The sequence below is a fragment of the Nicotiana tomentosiformis genome, chromosome 11 (genome assembly GCF_000390325.3).
Source record: "Nicotiana tomentosiformis chromosome 11, ASM39032v3, whole genome shotgun sequence".
NCBI classification, from domain to species: Eukaryota; Viridiplantae; Streptophyta; class Magnoliopsida; order Solanales; family Solanaceae; genus Nicotiana; species Nicotiana tomentosiformis.
The window spans coordinates 61,515,815-61,524,974 of record NC_090822.1 but is presented as its reverse complement, the minus strand read 5'-3'; the positions used below and the strand labels follow the sequence as shown (position 1 = coordinate 61,524,974).

Here is a 9,160-nt window from a genome sequence, read left to right as displayed (position 1 = left end):
GGAATTTTTTATTTTATTTTAATTTTCTCTTTTTTACGTTTGGTATTCTTTGACTGTGCGCAGGCTACATGTTAGATTGGTGCATGACTCGATCTTCTGGGAAGAAAGTGCTACCATACGATCCAGAAATTGAGAAACAACTATGACAGTTGAGGAAGGAAAGAAATCTCCCCGAGAATATAGAGAAGGTTTGGCAATCCTCAACCAACGAAATTATGGCTGGAGATGATGATAATGTTGATTTGGCTGAAAGAGAGGCAGCCCAGCAAAGAGAAAACGCTACACGAGATGCTGAGGAAGAAACCCTTCGAAATGCACAACTTGTCTATGAGGAAGAGAGGGGTCGGAGAATTGCTCAAAATCAGCCCTTGGCTGCAGATTAGTTCGGAATTATAACTCCCGGTGCTGGGAGACCACTTGGTGATTCTTCTAGACCGGTCTACAACCAAGGATTATCAAGTATTAGACCATCTCTAGTTGCAGCTAACAATTTTGAGCTGAAGCAAGGGTTGCTCCAAACTCTTCAAAACTGTTGTGTCTTCAGAGGAAAGATGAACGAAGATCCCAACAACCATCTAATGGACTTTGAGGAGATTATGAACACCTTTCAATATAATGGTGTGTCACAAGATGCAATTTACTTAAGGGCATTCCCCTTCACACTCAAAGATGATGCAAAACAGTGGCTTCGAAACTTGCCCCAAGGATCAATTAGAACATGGGAGATGACGAGAAAATTTCTTGATAAATATTTCTCCTTAGCTAAAACGGGCAAGTTCAGAAGAGAAATCCATAACTTCTGCCAGAAAGATATGGAAACTATTTTTGAAGCTTGGGAGAGGTTTAAGGAATTAGTTCGAAAATATCAACATGGCGGAATTGAACTTTGGATGCAACTCCAGGAGTTTTGGGATGGATTGACACTGGCCTCGCGTAGAACATTGAGTAATGCAGCTGGAGGCCCATTGATGAAGAAGACTCAAGAGGAGATAGTCACAACTCTTGATGAGTTATCTGAAGATGCGAACCAGTGGCCCTCTGAGAGTGCTGAAAGAAGGAGTCAACTGGTGTTCACCAAGTTGATGCTAATACATATGTGAAGGTATAACTTGATGTTATGGCCAAAGAAATACGGAGGCTGACCTTAGCTTCGATATAAAGTGAGCCTCACGCAGCTTGTGATATATGTGGACGAGAACGCCCTACTCATGAGTGTCAAGCCTCAATTGAGGAAGTGAATATTGTAGGGAATTATAACTTTAATGCAATGGGTCAAAAGTACCCCGATTTTTCATGGAGTTCACTGGGGGTACTGTAAATGCATGGCAACAAAACAACCCCAGATTCCAGGGACAAGGAGCCCCAAGCTTCCAAAATCAGCAAAGGCAGCAGTTTTAGCCTCAACAATCCAATCAGCCTGGTCTAGAAGATATAATGAAAGCCTTCATTGTCAGGACAGATGAGAGGCTAGGTGCTCATGGGGCAGCAATTCAAAATCTAGTTAAGCAAGTGGGACAAATTGCAACTATATTGTCTAAGAGAATTCCAGGAACTCTCCCAGCTGATACTGAGAGAAATCCCAAAGAAATAGTGAATGATGTGACCTTGAGAAGCGGACAAGTGTTAAAAGATCCCACTCCAATCCAAAAAGAGGTTGCACCTGAAAAAGAAAGTGGGGAGCAGCTGAAAAATGAAGTTGATAAGAAGAAGGAAGGCAAGAAGGGAGTTGAGAAAAAAAAGAAGGAGGAAACTTCAAGAAGGGAGGAATCTAATGAGAGCGAGCATATACGTGCTTTACCTTTACCCCAAAAGTTGTATAGAGAAAAGCTGGACAAGCAGTTTGAGAGATTTCTGGATATGCTGAAACAGGTTAATGTAAATTTACCATTCACAGAAGTGCTCTCACAAATGCCAGCTTATGCCAAGTTCTTGAAGAAGATTCTTACAAAGAAGAGGAAGATAGAAGAGACCTCGGTGGTCAAGCTCACAGAGAAATGCAGTGCAATCTTGCAAAATAAACTCCCACAAAAGTGTGGAGATCCAGGGAGTTTTACTATACCTTGCTCTTTAGGCTCTATTAATTTTGATAAATCTTTATGTGATTCTGGTGCCTCAATTAATCTAATGCCTTTATCTATCTACAGGAAATTGGAGAATGAGATCGAAGAGATAAGGTCACCACCAATATCCTTGTAGCTGGCTGACCAAATGACTTTGATACCTGAGGGGATAGTGGAAGATATTTTGGTTCAAGTAGATAAGTTTGTATTTCCTATAGATTTTATAGTGGTGAAGATGGAGGAGAACAAGGAGGTCCCCCTTATCTTAGGAAGACCATTCTTAGAAATGGGTAGAGCTACATTAGATGTACATGAAAGAAGACTCATGCTTAGAGTGGGTAAGGAGACTGTAACTTTTGAGATGAATGCAGAAACGGGGGTGAAAAAGGAGAAGCCAGCTGCAACTGTTGAGTGGAAAGTGAAGGGCTCAAAAGAGAAGGCTGCAGTTACTGAAAAGGATAAGTGTGGGGTGTACTCCAAAAAGGCTGAGAAGAAGCTATTTTCATGGATGTACGCACTAGTTCGGGCGAGAAGTATGGAGCCCGACTATGATTCAGACCCCGACTAGATATTCAGGGAAGTTTCATTTACCTTATGCTTTTTAATTGTGTATCATGGGGACATGCTACAACTTAAAGTTTGGGGTGGGAGACATTTATATATTGTATGTATGTATATTAGTTTCTTTTTGTTAGTTATAGTAGTTAGAGATAGAAAAATAAACATAAAATATTTTGATTTGTTTCGATGATGGATATCATTCGACAGGTTTCTTGAGGGAATTAAGTCGATGGAAAAAGACAAAAAGATTTTCTTTTGTTAGGTAGTGTACTAATTCCCCCTTGATTTTTCTTTGTGCCGCCGTTCTTTTCCAAGAGTTTTGTTTGAATCGGGTATAGTTAGTTTTTATTTTTGTTAGGAGTAGGAAACCTTGTGCTATGTTTGAATTGAAGCAATGTCTCTTGACTTGGATATGCCTTGAGAATAGTAAGTGCTTTAGTTGTGACGCTTAAGCTCAGTATTTGACTCTTACATAAGTACTTTAAATTGTATGATTTTAACTTTGCTTAACTGCTTTGGCTAGAGTATCTTGAGAATCCAATCCTAAGTGAGTTATGTACCATGTATGTGTGAGGTTTTGTATTATTCTGTGCATTGCATTTGATGTCTAGAACTTGCCACGTGTTCTTTCAAAGTGAAATAGTAGTTTTATTCAGTCTTGGAAGTGATATAGGTGTTTCTTTGTTGAGCCAGTTATATACTTTTACCCACCCAATTATTATGTATCTTAGTTAACCCCTTTGAGCTTGTAAGCCTGTTTCTTGGGCAACCACATTAGAAGCCTTACCTATTTGTTTGAATTGATAATCTATTTGAACCTTTTACCTCTCATGAGCACTTGAATTTGTTATGAACTTTGTCAAAGTTGAGGTGTGGGGTGGTTGGTTTGGCTTTTGAGTGAAACTATTGAATTAAGGAGAAAGGTGCACTAGTTTGAAAAAAGTAAGAGTCACTTGAATTGAAAAAGAAAGAAAAATTTTTATTGTATTGTTGTGCAAAATATTCTTTGATAGTGGTGACTCTTGATGTAATTGTGCTTAAAGAAGTAGGGAGTTAATGTATATTGATGTGAAAGTGCAGTTATGGTTTGACATAAGTGTGGGTTTTGAACAATGAAATGTATGTATTAAAGTTCTTAGGGAGGTGTAGTCACTCTTATATCTAAATGTATCATATCCATCTTGTAGCCTACATTACAACCAAATGAAGTCCTACTTGATCCTTGACTAAATGAGCTCGATTAGTAGAGTAGTACACTACGGGCAAGCCTATGGTCATCTTTTGTGGCACATGAATGTTGTTTCTGAGAGTGAGTGAATTCTTTCTATCTTGAATTCCTAATTGTTCTTAACTTTTATTGTGTGTGGAACTACTCTCTATCATAATACGCATAACATGAAACATATACGTGAATACTGGTCTGCCATGGATACGTGAATACTAGACTAGCACGAATATTTAAGTACTAAACTAGCATGAGTATCTGAGTTCTGAACTGACATGAATGTTATAACATCATATCTAAATACTAGAAACATAAATGTTGTGACATGAGATCTGAATACGGGAAACTTGAATGTTATAACATGACACGTGAAATACTAGGAATGATTTCGGGTGATGTAGATGTTATGGAATGAATTCGAGTGATTTGGAGTTTTGAAGTTCGAGTAAAAGACCAAGCAATTAAGCCAGGATCGTGTTCGGGGGTCGAGAACCACGTGTGGATATCAAAAAGTCAAGAAACATCCATACTTTGAGAAAACAACACACCCGCGGTGCACCGCGCCTGTACAAAATACTTGTTGCCTGTCAAAACTAGCTCTCTAGATTTCCCTACTAATGCCCCGTGTGGTGCATCACCCCATGCGGCGTGCCTATACAATTTTTACAGAGTAATTATCCTATTTCGTGCAGGAAAAGGTATTTTCATCGAGGCCCGACCCTACTTGGTATATATACATGGAAAAACATTATTTTCTTAACTTTTGACACATCTTAGACATAAGGAAGCTAAGGAGGAGGTGGAGAAGCAAAAGCACAAGGATTTCATCATTCAATCCTCACTCAAGACACGAGTTTGGATCATTTTATGTTTTCCTTTAACTAAAACATATTTGTGATGAATTACTCCATATCTATGGAGTAGTTCTCTTTAGGATTTGATGGATTTAGTGTATTGATGTCACGACCCAAACCGATGGGCTGCGACGGGCACCCGGTACCTTACTCAACTGAGTACCAACATAACATTTCATTTCGTATCATACTATCATAGACAACTGAGCTGGAGAGGTTGTCGTGAGATAAGTAAAATACAACATGTAATACCAACTTATACATAAGACATACGGGCCTATAAGACCAAAATAACCACTCGTACACTGAACATAGGCCGACAAGTCCATACAATCTTTTACGTACATGACATCTGTCTACAAGCCTCTAAGAATACATAATTATCATAAAGGTCGGGACAGAGCCACGCCATACCAAACAATACACGTCTAAATTATACTGACCAAACAAGCAACTCCAGAGCAAATGGAGCGCACCAACACCTTCCGCTGAGCTGATAGCCTACTTGGAGGACTCTCGACCTGTCTATTGGAACCTGCGGGCATGAAACACAGTATTTTCGGGAAAAAGGATGTCAGTACAAATAATTTACCGAGTATGTAAGGAATGAACATCAATAAATAATAGACATGAGATAAACATGGAGTAAAAGACTCAACATGTAAGTATGAATATCTAGTGATTCATTAATATTTACAATGTCATACATATACGTATAAATGCCATACCATGCTTAGGTATATGCGTTCATAACATCATCAAGCCTCTGAGGGTATCCCATCATATCATCTCGGCCACTGTGGGCAAATCATCAACGTATACCAGCTGATCAGGTGGTGGTGCGTATATAACGCCATAACCTTTTTCCATATCCTATATACATATAATATACACGTATATAACGTCATCTGGTCATGGGTTAATGTACATGAATAAATGCATGAAATGCATAAGAAATACGTTAATAAGATTTCTTGGATTGTCATAAAATCAATATGCCTTTCGGATAAACTTTATCAAATGCGTATTTTTCTGAAATGCATGAACAGAAGATATAATAATAATTCACATGGGGAATCAATAATATAGACACCCCTAATACTTCTATGAATAGAGTCATTTATGAAAATTGTACGTTTACTCGTTTCGTTTGTATCGTATGGATCATGCCAAAAAGAAAGAAGGGATAGCCTTAATATACCTGGACCGATTCTCTTGACAATTCCTCTAACACACGTCTTTTGCGACGAATACGTAACGACGGATCGAATTAGGGGAAAATCTATATGATATTCTTGAGAAAGATTGCACCGTACTCCCTTAGAATCGCAAAAATCTTGTTGCTATAACATTACCTAGTATAATTTCGTATGAAGATTTCTTGGCTGGAGATCCATTACATTTGTAGATGTAGAACACCTACATTTTGGTGAATTTGATCACAATTTTGGATGGCTTTTCTTGCTGAAGCAAATCACGTTTTCCATTCCATATATTTGTGAATTTGAGACTTTAATGGCTTAGCCAAGATTCCTTCTAACTTTGATTAGGGAGATTCATTAATGTTGTTGAAGTCCTTTTGATGCATAAATTCATGCATCCAACTTCCATCATTGAAAAATGTATTTGTTTACAATAGTTGGTCCAGCAACATCCATGTTTAATTTATTTTGTGCCACCACCTCCTTTAGGCTTGATTAGTTGGCAATTTTTTGCCATACTTACATACCCCCACGTGTATAATTTCCCCTTATAATTATCCAACAATTTTTACTTAAATACTTATCCACAAATCCAATAATTAACCAATTACCAATATAATTAAGAATTATCTCAAATTACTTAAAATACTACTTATTTTTAACACACCTTATATACCTTACTATCATGGTCATGTAGTACCTTATATGGCATAAGTCCATAATTACCAGGTATTATAGCTCGGACCGTATTTATCCCAAAATGTCAAATTTCGACGAAATTCATTTTCTTCGATTTGCTTACCGTCACCTTCACGAATTTACTCGTCACTTGTTTAAAATAGCATAATGCTTATAATCTCAAAATAATCACATTCCCGAACTTATGTCGATTAACTTACGATGAAACTTTAACATACGAAAATGCGGGATGTAATATCTCATTTTCATGGGCTGTAACAATTGATATTTGTTTGTGGATTATAACTCTTGTTTATGTATTGAATCGTTTTGGATGTTTTAATTGTTGCATCTATACTCACTTGTTCATGTAATCGAGAGAGGCATAACTTATGATATCTTTGCATTATATTTTGTTGGTTGAATTCATTAATTCTTCTTAGTAATCGAAATAGGCTAGTTAAATTATTGATTAAACCTAGTTAGGAGGATAATAGAGAGAGGTTCTCCTAAAGACCAATCCACTTACACATCTTTACATGCTTAAAATTGGTTTATCTTGTGAGGTTGAGACTTAATCGAGAGAGGAGTTTCTTCTAAACGTGTGAACTAATAATTGATGACCATCAATGGTGTTTAATAAGGAATATTAATTATTGTTTAATAAGCATATCATAAGATGACCACCAATGGTGTTTTACAGGTATGGTTTCGATCGGTTATAGAGGAGCATCATTCTTAATTTAATTCGGTTCTGCTTATCGGGGGGAGTCCTCCTATATTGCTTCATACATGGGTGAGTTTTATAATTCTTGTACTCTGCTTATGTGTTTACCCCTGTTGGGAGATTCTATAGTGGTAGCCCATTTCTATCATCTGGTTTGTTCACAATTGAGAACTATAAGACTAGAATGAACTTTCTGTTACTCATTACGGTAGGTTTTGATGTGATTTCTGGGTAGTTTGGCTACGATTTATGATTTTGGTGCTCTACCGGTATGGGAAGTCTTCTACGTGTTGTGATTTTGTTTTGCAGAACTGAGTTAGTGGAAGTTTTCGGTTATTTTGATGTGTATTGTACTTGTGATTCAAAGCTGAGGGTGAGACCCTCGTGTTTTCATGCGGGTTGATATATTTGAATCGGGCTGCGTGCCGCGGTGGAGTTATATTAGGACGAGATCATTGTAATTAGTTCATATGTTTTGATTCTCCTTTGTGGAATTGATTCCTGGTATGGTACTGATAGGGAGTTGTTCTTGTCGGGCTTGTTTGATAGTTCTCTCATGTATCACTCTTTCAATATTCAGTCATATTCGCGGTGTGCTTATTGGGTTTTAGCTTGTGAGGTGTGTGTCCAGGTGGCGTTGGGTGTGACTTGTTGATTTGGGTGAGTGGTTATGAGACCTACATGTTTTTTGCATCATTGTAGCGTTGTGGAGGTTTTAGGCAAGGTGTTAGCTGATATAAGGTTATTTGTCGGTGCTGGCTTTGATTATGGGTAGCTATTGTGATCAAAGATATTATTATGGGCATATGGGCGATGTATTACGTCGGATGGTTATAATTTGTGGATGTATGCACTAGTTGTGGCAGCTGGTTGAGGTTGGTACAGTGTGTTTATGTGGGAATCGGGTCTTTGGGAAGTGATCGGATGGTGAAACATTTTGTTCTAAGGCTTATCGGTATGGGTGTGTCACGACCCGAAATTCCCACCTTCGAGATCGTGATGGCGCCTAACATTTCACTTGCTAGGCAAGCCAACGTTAGAGGATTCTTTAAGCCAACTTTAGTCATTTTCAATAACAGAATCAATCAAGCTAAATAGAAACTAAAACTAAAATGCGGAATAAGATAAAGCCCATAATATTTGATATAATACGGATCTGGAGTCACAACTCACGGGCTTCTAAGATTTGCTACAAACAGAGTCTGAACGAAATACAACTATTCTGAATGAAAAGAAACAGTAAAATAAGGAAACAAGAAAGGGACTCCAAGGTCCGCGGACGCTAGCAGTTCTACCTTGAGACTCTGATAAGCAAGTCCGGACTGCCGGGTCTCACGATCAGCTAGGGCCGGTACCAAAATCTACACAAGAATTACAGAGTGTGGTATGAGTACAACCGACCTCATGTACTCGTAAGTGTCAAGCCTAACCTCGACGAAGTAGTAATGAGGCTATGATAAGACACTCACATAATAAACCTGTGCAAATAACAGTATATGTACAAGATAACAACGGATAAAAGCTAATCATGTACTATTGGGAGGGGGACATGCTAAAGAGGATACAAGGTACGAGAAATACAACAGAAATGATAACCAAAACAGTCAATATGCCTTTAACCAGTGAAAACAATTAAGCACAATAAAGAAAATTGCACGGCATCACCCTTCGTGCTTTTACTCTCAACCTCACAATGAAACAATAATACTGCACGGCATCACCCTTCGTGCTTTTACTCCCAGCCTCACAAAATAAATCAATAGATATGGCACGGCATCACCTTTCATGCATTAATTCTCATAACATGGCACGGCATCACCCTTTGTGCATTAACACTCACAATATGGCACGGC

At 38.1% G+C, this 9,160-nt stretch overlaps 1 long non-coding RNA gene and 1 other non-coding gene across 2 annotated transcripts; both read right to left on the bottom strand.

Annotated features, from left to right (window-relative positions):
• Positions 1–773: 773 nt before the first annotated feature.
• LOC117274102 (small nucleolar RNA R71) lies at positions 774–880 on the bottom strand. The gene has a single exon (XR_004504185.1). It is a non-coding gene; the product is annotated as a small nucleolar RNA R71 (small nucleolar RNA).
• Positions 881–4,961: 4,081 nt separating this feature from the next.
• LOC138900967 (uncharacterized) lies at positions 4,962–6,268 on the bottom strand. The gene is made up of 3 exons (XR_011412376.1): positions 5,902–6,268; positions 5,429–5,573; positions 4,962–5,235 (listed from the first exon to the last, which is right to left on the bottom strand). It is a non-coding gene; the product is annotated as an uncharacterized lncRNA (long non-coding RNA).
• Positions 6,269–9,160: the final 2,892 nt, after the last annotated feature.